At 48.6% G+C, this 14,860-nt stretch overlaps 1 protein-coding gene across 2 annotated transcripts in view; it reads left to right on the forward strand.

Annotated features, from left to right (window-relative positions):
- The window catches only part of SNX31 (sorting nexin 31), a 189,441-nt gene that overhangs the window by 143,927 nt on the left and 30,654 nt on the right, over positions 1-14,860 (forward strand). The gene's annotated exons all lie outside the window — the stretch shown is intronic.

Consider the following 14,860-nt stretch of genomic DNA (forward strand, 5'->3'; position numbering starts at 1 on the left):
TGGTCATAGCGTGGTTCTGAAAAGTAAACTGCTTAGTTGTTTTCTGTAAATGCTAATGTTTACAACTGGCATCTGCACACTTTGTTTTCTGTTGCCTCGGGTTCTGTACCAATTCACACTAGCAGGGAAGTACTGCAGAGTTGAAGCCGCCTGGTACAACCCACATTCTTGATGGTAACGTAAGTTGACTATTATGAGTGGCGACTGTGATATAGAATTTAATTACTGATCTGACAGTGTTTTGTCATTAAAAGGAAAATGCTAAAGCTAAACCATATCAAGAAAGCTCTTCACATATGAGTTTGTCCAGTGGTGAATATACTGACTAAAGAATAAAATACTTCTAGTTTTGTGCTGTCTCTGTACTTCCCATTTAAACCTATTCCCAATGAGGACCCATGTCTGTGGAGCCCTGACTCTGAGCCTCATGTCTGTGGGGTCTGACTCAAAGCCTCATGCCTACAAAAGCTTTATTTTGATTGGACAGCTTTGCTACCCTGTGACATTTTGGAAAAAGTACACTTCGACAGAGCCCATTCACACTGTCCACTCCTTTTCAAGTTTCTCACATGTTGAAATATGAGAGAAGGCCAGGAAGTGAATCGTTTCGGCGTATATGGAAGCACAGGTGTATAGAATACTGGTGCACCAATAAATATAGCACAAAATATGTAACCTGCCCCTAATAGATGCCCTGAACACAACATGGGCATCTGGGATGTGCACACCTACTTGACAAAAATACAAAATACGTTAAGTCACATTTAAAGCATTACAAACACCTAAAAGTAAACTAGTGCATTCACTGCCAAAGCGATGATGCTGGCTAGCACAGGAAAAACTTTGGGGAATAACTGCAGATACAACTGGTGCATTACAAGGTGATTTGTTAGATGTGAGGAATTGCTACATTATAAGAAAGCCTATTTGCACCATACATAATAGTTCTGGTGACTGAGAGTGAGCACACAGCTAAGCCAGCTTCAACTGAACCATGTTATTGACATCACAAATGTCTAGCCGTCGTGCAGGGCACAAAAACTCCCACCACATAGGCCACTGTACTAACAATACTATTAAAACCAAGCATGTTCACCAGGAAGAATCTAGTAACTGTCCACAAAACTCTTCATTGCCTCATCAAAGGAAAAAGGTGCTTTATAAATGCAATTACAACACAATGCAATACCTTCAGGTTGTAAAGAGAAAGGGCTACGGACACCAAGCAGAACTCTTGCTTGCCTCTAAGTGACGCCATTCAGCTCTTGAGCAAAGCCCTGTTTGTGCCTACCGTTGAAAAGGCAGGTGGCCAGATGCCATAGCCCGGCTCCTGGCAACCCTGATTTCTTTACTCAATATCCTGCTCTAGAGAGTCTGGTGGTCGCCCCCGGCAACCCCGCTAGGAAGTCAAAGAAGATTGAGGAGTTCTCCTTGGCTATCCTAGCATGTTGGTCAATCAATTCTGTTTGTTTGTTGGTCTGATGTACACATGCTCTGAGGGACATGGGCAACAAGATCTTGCCAGTGGTCCTGGAAAAACGTGGAGCCTCAAGGGATTCAAGATAGTCAGAGCGCAACCAAATACATGATTTGTGCGTGACTTGGTACTTTTGATTTTCTTGGCCAGGTAGTTGGCATCAGTGTGGTGCTCCATCGTCAAATGTGGCAGTCATCCAAAGGGTTCCAAGGAGACATACAGGCCTCCTTTATGGATACACCTATTGATGGCTCACACCTTCAGCGACCAAGCTGATTCTGCCTTAGAGCATTTTAAAGGGAGTATGGTCATAGCACACTGTTCCTCACAGTTTCCTAACCAATTCAGGAAATTCTGAGGCTACTCCAGTGGTTGGCATACTCTGAAATCACAGCAGTCCTTTTGTGGCTGAGGACATGGATCTGGCAGGCAGCGCACAGGTCATCCAGGCTATCAGTCCTCCCTGAACCTCTCCTACGACAGCCTCAAAGCCGATTTAGCTTCCCCTTAGCGGTGCACAACCACCCAGTGGGAGGCTGAATCCAGTACTTTCTCACAGGGTGGCGATGCATCACATGACAGATGGGTCATCAAGATCGTTCTGCATGGTTATGTCCTACAGTTTTTCTGCCGTATTTACCCGCTCTACTATACCAGACTGGGTTTCTGAAGAGCACCTGTTCATTCTAATGCAGGAGGTGTGAACATTACTCTCCAAACGGACCATTGAGAGGCTTCCGGACTCTGAAATAGGGATTAATTGTTACTTTAAGTCCATGTGCCAAAGAAAGATGGACTGTTTTGGTCCTTCCTAGCTGTTCGCCCTCTGAATATCTTCCTACAGAAGGACAAATTCAGAATGATCATGCTTGCCCTGGTTTTGTCTGTCTTTGATCTGGGTGACTGGATGTTGGCCTTGGACCTGCAGGGTCATATTTTCATATACCAGTTCTGCAGTCCCACAGACGTGTACCTGCAGTTCAAGGTAGGCCAGGAAAATGTTCAGTTTGCTGTGCCGTTCAGCCTCACCATTGCCCCTTGGGTGTATACAAAAGGGATGGCAGTGGTCTCCACCCATCTTTGGAGGTCTGGATACCAGTTTTCCTCTACCTTGATGATGGCTGTGGATGACAGGCTCGCCTAAGTCCATCGTGCCCCTTCCTCAGATGACCGCAAACCTGACATTATTTGAGTTCTCGTTCAACGAGCCGAAGTTGCACCTGACTCCTTTGGAGAGGCTTCCTTTTAATAGTAGCTGTTTTGGTCATTGTGCGGTTCAAGATCTTCTCTCCATTGCAACAAGTCGGGAACATTTGGGCTATGATCCCGATGTTTAAGCCTCAATGCTGGATCTTGGAGAGAGCAGCTCTGTGGCATCTTCGCCTGCAGCCTCCTGCTTGTTGACTACGCCAGGTGGCATATGCGGATTCTGAAGTGGAGTCTTGAGTCCCAGTAGTTCCAGCTCCAAGGAAACCTCTCAAATACTATCCATGTTTTGGCGGTGACCAGACAAGAGATCAGTGGTGGGTGTCTGACAACAGTTGGACCAGTGAAAGACCCCTCTTAATTTCACACCCACAGCAGGCAGTGGTGGTGATGCGTCCTTGCTAGGTTGGCGAAGTCCTCTGGGGGAGGTAGAGATTAGAGCTCTCTAGTCTCCGATGGAAACCCTGCTCTATATGTCTACTTGAGTTGCAGGCAATGTGGTACAACAAAAAGCATGGCAGAGTGAGCTTATAGGTACTGTGCCAAAAGGCTCTACCCCTATGGAGTTGGCTAGAGCATCAAGGAATATCCCTGATCATGAGCTACCTGGCAAGATCCATTGAATGCCAGACAAGTTCAGCTGATGTGTAGTGGATCACGAGTGGCATTCTGCATCTTCAAGTGGCACAGGGCATCTTCGAATATGGTGATACCCTGGCTAGATCTTTTTGCCTCGGTCATATGTGCAGTGTCAAAACTTCTGCCCGTTTGAGTTCTCAAACATGGATAGAGTTGTGGATTGCCCATGCAAAGAACACGGATACAGTTATGGATTGCCTAATGTGGAAAGGAACTAACTTTCAGCAAGAAGATTGCACAAGACCTTAGCACCAGCTTGTCCAGTAAAAATGTGATATAGGGCTGTTGTACCGATAGAACCAGGCGTTCAGTTACACGATGAGCTGAAGTGATCGCAATGAAGATGGCAGTCTTTAAGGTCCGCAGACTCAACAAGCAGCTGTGCTTAACCTTAAGGGAGCAAACATGAGCAATGTCAAGACAAAATTAAGGTCCCACTGTGTGATCGCAATGGTTTCGAAGGGAACGTGTGTTAAACCTTTAAAAACACTCCTCACAACTCCCATCAGGTGATTGAAACAAGGACGGTTAGACCGGCAAACGCAAAAAGGCCAAAAGGGGCAATAAATAACTTTGAATGGGGCGTGGTTTGGCCGTGCTGCGGAATGGCCGCTTGCTGAGCGCGCTCCACCGGCCGGTACAAAATCCTGCATTATATCCTGCTAAGTGAGGGGAGACCTGTGGACCCTGGTGTCAGCGGCGAGGCGTGGGACACCCACAGACCCCCGGCGGGTGGCCTGAGACTCGGCGACTGCCCCTAGGCGGTGAAGCGAGAGCGGAGGTGCGGACGCGGGAGCTGGCTGCCGAGGCTGGGATGTGGAATGCTGGGACCCGTGAAAATCTACACCGCGGCTTCGGCCTAGCGCGGAGTGGTGGCGCGATCTCGGCGGCGGTGCTCTACTAAATACCGGAGCCGGTGATCGGCGCATTGGCGGTGAGAGCAGACTGCGGACACCGGCTGGTAACCTGTGAAGCTGCGCTGGGGCAGCTGGCTGACTGCAGCGGACGGAGATTGCGAGGGAACCGCCATTTTGAGCTGCCTACGAGCGCCACTGCCCTGTAGCTGATGAGGACACCAATGTGTGAGTGGGCCTAATGGGGAAGCGTCAGCGGCTGCTTGGGTAGGATCCCTGCGGGGCGCTAGCAGTGGACTGACCTGCTCCCGGGCCTGGAGCCCTATCGCATTGAGAGCAGCTTTGCGGAGCGCTGCCTGCCTAGAAGGTGAATTTGTGGCTGCTGATCTGCCGCGAATGCTTGGGGCCCGGAGGCGCAGCTGAGGGGAAGCGGTCGAGAGACTCATGAGCAGTGGCACGTTTGAGGTGGCACAGGTAGGATCCGTTTGAACCTGTCAGTCGGTTGCTGGGGCGCAGGGGCGCAGCTGCCCTGTGGAAGTGTGTACGGAGGTGGGCCCCGGGCTCACGCTTTGGGACTGGACTGCAGGAAGGCACCGGCCCTATAACGGCTGCTGGACCAGTACACTTGCCACTGGCGCTTGCCCTCTTGCATGCGGGGTGGTAGAGTGCGCCCACTTGTCATCCTCTGGGCCTGCGGGAAACCCGACGTGGAGCTGAGTGGGCTGAAGCGGAGGCTTCGACCGGAATCGGCAGAGCCCTCCATAGACTGTGTGACGACGTGTTCTGGTGCTGCCTTTCATTGAAGACACGTTGGGGGGGTGGCATTCACTCCGTGGTTTACTTGCCCGCTGTGGCGACGTTTGCGGATCTGCTGCTACGAACTCCGTGCTCACCTCAAAATGGGCAGACCAGACGCAAAGCAGCCCAAGATACAGTTTGATAATAAACGCACCACGAGAACTGCAGAGCCGGACCGAGAGGCACAGGGGGAGGCCCAGCAAGGAGCACATGCGGAGACTCAGGGGGAAGATCTGCGATCCATCATGCTCAAGATGAGATCCAGCCGACACAAAACTAGACACGCTGACGTCGCAGCTTGACTCAGTCAAGTCTCAGGTGTCGACGCATGAGACCCGCATTGATGCACTGGATAGCCGTCAGATGGATTTCCACGAGTTCCAGGTGGAAACCAAGGAACAACTGCTTCACATGGACAAGTTATTAAAGGTTATCAGGGCCAAGAATGACGATTTAGAGGCGAGGTCACGACGCAATAACCTCCGCATTACTGGGATTCCTGAGACGACTGCCATTTCCAAGATGGAAACGTACGTCACTGACCTACTCCATGAGTTATTTGACCCGGCTCTATCCTCTGTTTTTGTGGTGGAGCGGGCACATCGCTTGCTCGGACAGAGGCCTCCGGTTGGCGCTCCGCCAAGGCCGATCATAGCAAAACTTCTTAACTATCAAGATCGGGATCTCATTCTTAGATTGGCCAGAGACAAGGGGAAGATACAACATCAAGGTAATATCTCGTTTTATCCTGACTTCACCCCAGCGGTGCAAGCGGCTAGGCGAGAATTCCTTCCGGCGAAGCACATACTACTGCAGGCGCAGGTTCCATACTCCTTGCTATACCCAGCCAAATTGAAAGTATCCTATGATGGAACTGTCCACTTTTTCACCGACTCGAAAGCGGCTTTGAAATTTGCCAAGCACGTAGGGGGGAAGAAGCATAAAGGAACTCGAGGAGATGGTCAAGCTTCAAGTGACCGCCTTAGCGACAATGACTAATGTGGGTGCTGTTCGACCGATCAGGTTTTCACCCTGGGAGAGGGTCAACTTTACAATGTGTTATGTGGGCTGGTTGGTTGTCGCACGCTATGTCGCTTTAAGATATGTTGATATTTGTTCTTTGGTGCATTAAGCCGGGGCACAAGGGCTCTCCCAAAGTACTACTGGCCGCCTTGTGCAAACGAGGTAGTTAGCAGGTTCAGCTGCGCCCCCATGGGAGACTTCCCTGTTATGACACGACCAAGTTTTGGGTATGTTGTTTTTTTGGGGCGGTAATCTACAACCTGATTGGGGGGTTGGAGTGGGTGGGGGGGGGGGGAAGAAGAGAGGAAGGATTGGGGGTTTTTTCCAGCCTATATGTCGTTCCTTTGTTGGCTCATGCATTTGTTTACTAGATTTGTGCCCGTCAGCACTATGTGTCTTGAGATAGAGACTGTGTGGAAAGTATGCCCTCACTAATGTGCTGAATTGTATTACTTGGAACATTCGGGGCCTAAATGACGGACGGAAGGCGAGACTGGTGAATGCATATTTGTCCAGGCATAACATAGATATTTGTTTGTTGCAGGAGACCCACTTACATGACGTGCGCTCCACGCACCTGCGCCACAAGCGGTGGGGCGGTGTCTACTCATCTGTATACTCTAATTTTGCACGAGGTGTGGCTGTGCTTATTAAAAAAGGGCTGTATTGGCGGGAGGGTGAGGTTAGAACTGACCCTGAAGGACGTTATATTATTTTACCAGGTTCGTTATGTGGGATCTCTATGGTCATTGTGGCTGTTTATGGTCCGAATGTAGACTCCCCTGACTTCTTTGCGGATGTATGGATGAGAGTAAGAGCCACGGGTTGCAGCACGATTTTGTGGGGTGGGGACTTTAATGCGGTGATGAGTTGGATAGGAAGGGAGCCTCTAGAGCTTTACATCCCGCAGCTAGCGCTGCTCTGCAAGCTATAGTATCTGAAGGGGAGTTGGTGGATATCTGGCGCGTAAGGAACCCGGCGCTTAGGGATCTCTTGCGTATCGGCTCATCGTAGTGCGTGGTCCAGATTGGACTTCTGGTTGGTGTCCCGAGATGTGGCCTCCTGGTCACTAGATGTATTGCACATGCCGCACACACTATCAGACCATGCCCCATGCTTGCTGAAATTGCTGTTGCCTGGCTCTCTGTCGCGAGCCTTCACCTGGCGCCTCCCCCCACATGCTTTGTTAGACAAAGCGTTTCGAGAAGAGATCAGATCGGATATCAAGGACTATTTTGAGTTAAACTCGGGATCTGTGCAGACTGTGGCCCCTCTCTGGGAAGCATTTAAGGTGGTAATTAGAGGAAGCTGTATCGCGCGACAGGCGGGGGTGCTGAAAGCGCTCAGGGGCACGCTGGCCTCCTTGGAGACCCAAATCAGAGAGCTTGAGGAGAAATTCTACCCCACTGCGGACTCGGCGGCAGCTGGGCTCCTGAAAACCAAGCTAATTGAATTTTCAGAGGCAGCACAAAGGGAGGTCAGTTTCCTTGGGAAATATGCCGAGGCTAGGCGATATGGGGAGGGAGATAGGCCGGGACGCACACTGGCGGGCATGATTAGACCACGGAGGTCCACTACCTTTATTCACGAAATACACACTGCACCGGACACAGTCATTAGAGGGCAGGAGGATATCTTAAGTGTTTTGGGAGTTTTATGCTGGGTTATACACTGCCACCCAGGACACCTGCCCCGAGGGGATGCAGTCCTTCATGGACTCGATTGCCCTCGTCTGGTTTCCCAATGACCATATGAAGTATATGGATCTCCCATTCACAGTGAAGGATGTTGCTGCGGTGATAAAAAGTATGCCGCTTGACAAGGCCCCTGGGCCTGATGGCCTGACTACTTCATTCTACAAGGCATACGTTGATGAACTGGCACCTAAGCTACTGGAGGTATATGAGGAAGCATTAGAGGTGGGGGTCTTACCTGAGTCAATGAGGGAGGCCATAATCATCACGTTATTGAAACCTGGGAAGTCTGACATGGAGCTGCACTCTTATCGACCTTTGTCGCTCATAAATGTTGATGCCAAAATATTGGCTAAATTGCTCGCAAACCGCATCCAACCATTGATCCCCATGGTGGCGCTGCCGGACCAATCGGGGTTTATCCCAGGGAGGTACATCTCACAACTTGCGTACTATTTTCTCCATCCTGCATTACCTGCACCCTGACGTGCGCGCTGCTGTGGTTTTCCTGGACGCAACCAAAGCTTTTGATACCCTTGAATGGCCGTATTTGTTTGCCATACTTGGGCGCATGGGTTTCAGCCCCCTCCTTATTAATTGGGTGAGGCTCCTGTATACCTCACCTGGAGCCCGAATTAAAGTGAATGGACTGCTATCTGATCCCTTCCCCATTTCGCGCGGCACACGGCAGGGTTGCCCTATTTCCCCGCTGTTATTTGCAATCGCGATGGAGCCATTGGCGGCTCGTGTCCGGCAGCACCACACGGCGAGAGGAATAGGGCTCAGTTCCAGAAGCCTATTAATATCGCTATATGCCGATGACGTGACTCTATACCTGATCGATCCGGAGGTAAACCTTGACCCGATTTTGAGGGAATTCATCCGTTTCAGGGGGCTCTCCGGGATTTCTATTAACTGGGAAAAGTCAGTGATATTTCCGTTAACAGACAACACGCCACAGGTGCGCTCTGAATACCCCTTAAAATGGGAGGCGGATGAGGTCAAATATTTGGGCATTTGGATAAGTCGCGACATGTAAGCCCTATGGAACTTGAATTACGGACCGGCAGTGACATGGTTGGAGGAGAAGGTTCAAATCTGGTCGAAACTCCCACTTTCGGTATCGGGGAGGATAGCACTGGCCAAGATGGTAATTTTACCTAAATTTCTGTATCTCTTCGTGAATATCCCCATCCCATTGACAGCCCGCTTCTTCAATGTTCTTAAATCGCATTTAGTTGCGCTGACCTGGGCAGGCAGGCAGGCGAGGGTATCCAGGAACATGCTTACGCTTCCTTTACGACAGGGCGGATGGGGAGCTCCGGACATGCATCTTTATGCGTTGTGCCCAAGCCCAGTTCCTCCACTTCTGGGTACACCCTGACCATTTCAACCCCATGTTGCGGTGGAGATGGACGCGGTTGCGCCGGTCCCCCTGCGAGTTGCACTCTACAAAGCATCGCGACGCCCACATGGTGACATTGATACCGCGGGCATGGTACGATGGGCATGGGAGGAGTTGCGTAGGTGGGCGGGGATCCCGTTGCTATATGCCCCCTCCATTCCATTAGCACAGAACCCCATGCTACCATGTCTTGACGATGGAGGTGGTGCGCGCCTAGCGCGGATGTTGAAGCTGCGCACTTTTGAGGATATATTTCCTGATGATAGAGTTCAGGCCGCCACCGACTGCGGAAGAGGGCCAGGCAGTGCCCTTTGCTGAGCTGTTTATCTACCATCAATTGCGCACGGCATGCCGGGCGATGTCTAGGGATTCTCCGGCGGCCCCCCCACAGCTCCAAGCTTTGGAAAACATATTGAAATTCCCCTCCCAGCGCAAACTGATCACTCGTTTATATACGCATATGCAGGACGCAGCCCCGGTGGTACAGTCCAAATCATTTCAGTATTGGAACGGAGATCTTTCCACCCCTGTTACCGAGGCGCAGTGGGATTTCTGCTGCAGACAGCTGTCTGAACTTTCCCCTAACTACAGACTCCGTTTGATCCACTTTAAATACTTAAATCGATTTTATAGAACACCCGTAGGTTTGCATCGCATGGGATTGAGGGAAGATGACAGTTGCTGGCACTGTAGGCACTCCCCCGCTACCTTTTTGCACATGGCCTGGGATTGCCCGAGGCTCGGGGAATATTGGTCGGGGGTGTTGGAGTACCTGCGGACCCGTCGCCTCTGTTGGGTCTGTTGGGATATGTTAGACACCCCGCCCAAGCAGCGCAAATTACATGCCCTACTGTTACTTTACGCAAAGAGACAGGTGGCACTACACTGGGGGAGGAGGAGGGCGCCATCACTTAAGGGGTGGATCGCAGATGTGACATATGGCAATGTGCAGCTGCGTACATTTTGGGAACTGATGCCTCCTACCTCACGGCTCGAGACATCTGGGACCCTTTCCTGACGTGGTTGAGGGAACATATTGAAGCAGCTGATGTGGCTCGGGGTGGGACCGTCGGTCCTGACCACTAGCTAGACTTGACTTGGGGCGGCGCACTGCTGGATGGGACCACTACACTCCTGCAGCATGGACTGTGTACACTGTGGGGACCATATGCCCTGGGAGAGATGGCAGCACTGATACATGGTGCATCAGATGAACTGATCAGTTTGTTATGCAGATATCAGTCGAAGGCCGCACATGTGAGGAAGCGGGGCACTGCTGACAGCTCGGGCATGTGCTTGACGGGGATGGTCATAAAACTGCATTCCAATGTATACATTGTCATTGAGCTATTACTCATTATGTAGTATGTAAGGCTGGCCTGTTCAATTGTTACACTTTTTGTATTTTGTAAAATCTCAATATAAAAAAATAAAAAAATAATAATAACGTTGAATAGCGCCCAATGCAAGACCTTGCTTGGCCAAAGACAAAACAAACAATATAACATCTGACAGTTTGGCTTGTAAAGTATCTGTTTTGTGGACTCCTCACCAGGCCAGCACCCGCATCAATGGACTTTGTAGATGGACGCTTGGCAGCAACAATGACATTCCACAACCTTGAGTGGTAGGCTGAACGCTGTCAACTGCCTCTACTCAATCCCACACACAATTGTGTAGATTGTGCAGGTTCAGGTGAAGAACCCTGCCCTGCTGCTACTACACGTGATCAAGTGGCAACCTGATCAGGGACAGGCGCTCCTGTCCAGATGTTCTGGGTGCCACTCTTTTAGCTCAAACTGGAGCCACAAGGATGACTTGGGACTGAACGCTCCTGATTTCCTTCCAAACTCTGGACAGGAGAGGCACATGTGATAAAACTTACACGAGTCCCATGCTCCACTCCAGCCAGAATGTATCTCCTGGAGAGTTTTCACAGTAACTGACTTGCAGAAGTTTTGACACTACTCGTTCTTGACAGTGGTGATAAGATCTAGCCAGAGTTACCTCCACTGTCAGATGATGCCCTGTGCCACGTTTGGATGCAAAGGGCTCAGGGATGTTATGGACCCAATGCACCCAAATCATGGTTGTCCTGCATTTTTTGCCTGCATCTGAGGCCATTGCACCATTACTATTCCATTGGTCCCCAATCGCATGTGCCTCACCTCAATGATCCGGAGCTGTGGGGCCCAAGAAAGCCCCATCATTCTCCGGGCCTTGCAGCTGTGGCCCATTGCTGCGAGACCCAAGGGAGGGAGCCTCCTCCCACGGGGCTTGCAGCATCAGACCCGGCGATGAGGCGTATAGCTGTCAATAGTGTAGCAAGTACAGTGGCACCATGGCCCTGTGAGGTTATAGCCCCAATGCACCAAAATGGTTTGTATTTTACTGTCCAGTAAGTGGTGAGGGGAGACAATTTACCTTGCTTGCACAAGGGCCTGCATTTCACAATTGATACACCACTGGCTCCACTTCCCCTGGCCCTCTCATGACACAAGTTTTATGTCGTATTGTTCTAGTGTATGCTTTTTCTTGGAGATTTTCCTCAAGGTTGGTGGGGCGGCGGATTTAGATCTGCTGAATTGAAAACAGTTGCTTTGGATACTTAAATTGCATCCCTTTACTAATCCTACTTTACTGCCCCAAAACTCCACCCATATCTGACCCCTAAACTTCTCACCACCCTAAATGGCAACATTCCCTGACCACTAAAACCAGCTATCAGCCCAAAACTCCACCCATCCCTAAACCCTAGAAAATATTCTCCACCTTCAAACTCCACCCATCCCTGGCACTTAAAAATCCCTTATCAATTGTGCTATCCACCCATTACTGACCCGTAAAAAACCCTCACCACGCTAAACTCCACCTTCCCTGATCCCCAAATCCCCTCACCAACCTTAAACTCCATTTATCTCCAAACCCCTCACTGCCTTAAACTCCACCCATCCATGAACACTATAAACTTATTTCTACCATTAAACTCTACCTACCCCTCATATGTATGATGTACGATTTTGAGTATGATCATGAGGGCTTTGAAGGTAACTGAAGATCATGTGGTAGCCAGTACAGAGTTCTTAGAAATGATGATATCCTTACATGTCTTGAGGTGACTAATATGAGACCGGCAGCAACATATTCCACGAGTTGATGAGGAGGGTTTAAAGGGACGACTATATAAATGACCTTCAGGTAATCCAACCTATATTGAATCAACCTGTTGATTACTCTTATGAACCAGATGCTGTGGGTGTAAAATATATATATAGATTTATTTTCCCAAGTCCTGTTTTCAGGATTCTAAGACGGACAGCGCCATTCCAAATCGTGGGACCCAACTGATATTTATAACGGGATAGAGTAAAAAGTCAACTCGTTTCAGTCGTTCAGTAACAACCCTGCTCACGAGGGAGCACCATTACTATTCCCGCTTATATTGTGTCACATAGTGTAAAACTAAAAAAAAACAACCAAAGGAGTGGCGGCATTGACACAGTTCATTATAATCGCCATCTTGAAACATTTTAAATCATTCAAATTCATGATTTTGTTTATAATACGGTTCATTCTGTATGGCATTACCTTCATTAAAACATAAAAAGAATCGTGTATGTGTATATATAATATATTTTAAGATCATGAGTTGATATTTGCAGTTGGATTAGACCGTCCAAATGCGGCTTGAGTGCCATCCACATCCATATAGAAGCAACCCACTACGTGTTCCAGGAGAGTGGAATAAATATCAGTGGGAACAGAAGTGATTTCTGCGAGACACCACCATTCAGTTTCTTAGGTGTGGAGTGAAAAGGTGGTATCTTGGTGATGTGCTCACGGTCAGAAATGATGTAATCTGTTTGATCGCTTAGTTTAGCCCACTTCTAGAATGCTTTCAGGAGGAAATGATTTATGATATTAAAGGTAGTTGACCAGTCTAAAGGTACCAGTGGCTCAACAACCCCAGTATCAATCAGGGATCGAAGATCATCCAAAACCAATAGGATCACCAGTTCTGTTCTGTTTCCTGTCCAGAATCCAGCTTGGAAGGAGATATACAAATGAGTGTCTTAAACAAATTGGAAAAACTGGTTTTAAAACTGCTCCAGTAAACGTTTGTTCAGGAATGGTAGAAGTGAAAATGGCTAAAATATGTTGAGCTTGTCAGCCAAGATTCAGTTTTTAAAAAACTGATTTTCACAGTGATATTTTTTCACATAGTGTGGAAAATACCTTGTCCTCAATAACAGTTAAACAAATCCAGCAGTTACATTTTGAGAAAAAGGAAAAGAAACTTCATGAATTTGGCTGTTGGTAAGCTCAGCGAACAGTAGCTTGTAACAGTGGCATCAATATCAATGTGTAAGAGTTTAAAATAATCCTAGTTTGTACGTTGTCATAGAAAGATTATCGGATGTAGGATTTATTTCTGCCTTTGTTCTCCCGTATTAGTTTAATCTTGTTCAAGACTAATTCAGCCAGATTATCACGTAGTTGTTTGGAGTGTTCAAAGGTAGCTGAGGAATCTGAAAGATTGTAGTTTGAGCGATACAATGAGACAAGTAGCTTTTCTTGACTTCACAGATTTGAAATTTATAGATGGCATGCAAGTTGATATATTATAAACTTTTATTTAGATCCTAGTCTCTACGCCATTGTCTTTATACTCTTCTCACTCTGCCCAATTTGAGAGATTTTACTTTGTTGCTGAGCAAGAATTTTGTGTTACATATGGGTAAATCCCAGTGAGTTCTGTTTAGATGTTTCCTTTCTTGCTCTGTTGAGAAAAACAAAATGTGATGGGAGGAATGCTTTATTTAACCTAGACATTGGTCATTACTTGGGTGGAGTTACAGTCCCTACTTTATTCACTGTAAAATCACAGTTAGAGGCCAGCCTTATGCAAATCAGTCTTGGATCTTGTCAGAAACCCTTTTAGGGACACAGGACAAGCAGGAGCTAGTGGGCCCAACATGGGGCTGATGCCTATTACTCCTTATGTCCAAGGCCCTAATATGGGTCCTGAGCAACTGGTACAAGTACCGCTTTAGCACTTGACTCCGTGATAGCGCGGGTCAAGCAGTCCGTGGCTTTGCCAGGGGTGGGGAGAGGGGTGAGCACAGGATCGCAACTCAAAATACATTCAATAGCAGCAATAACTGATTGTCCAGTCAAGTATGTTTATTTACAAACGTAAAGTAAAATACAGCATTCACAAACAATACACACAGTCCCCTGAGGTCAAGGCTCTAGTGTTTTAACAGTCGGGCCCTGAGTCCCACTCCGCTAGCAGTAGCAGTTATTACTCATTCACTATAGTTGACATTGAGTTTAAGCCCTACTAGTAGTCCGTCTCAGGAGTCACACTCCGACTCGTCTAAAAAGTAAAAAGTGTTTCAGCACCCGAAGCGCTATATAGCAGAATAAGTTTTGCTTGTGAGCGGTGGAGTACTGCCGTAACTACCCTGGGCGAGTAGCACTCAAGCCTCTGTAGGGGTAGCAGCTTCGCATCCATGGTGTTTCCTCCAGTGAATCAGTAAGTTCCTTTGATCCTTCCCACAGGTGAGGTTGTGGTGGTGCTGGTTGGGGGGGTGGGGCGGGGCGGATGAGGCAGGGCCTTTTCTGATACAGTTCTGATCCTCAGTCAAGGGCTCGGGCCCTCCTGCATCACCACAGCGGCTTATCCTCTCGACAACCGCTTGAACCAGGCAACAGTACTTGTCCTTTCCTATTGGCCCCCTCTGGCATAGGGGTCACCAAC

Source organism: Triturus cristatus, chromosome 5_1 (genome assembly GCF_964204655.1).
Source record: "Triturus cristatus chromosome 5_1, aTriCri1.1, whole genome shotgun sequence".
NCBI classification, from domain to species: domain Eukaryota; kingdom Metazoa; phylum Chordata; class Amphibia; order Caudata; family Salamandridae; genus Triturus; species Triturus cristatus.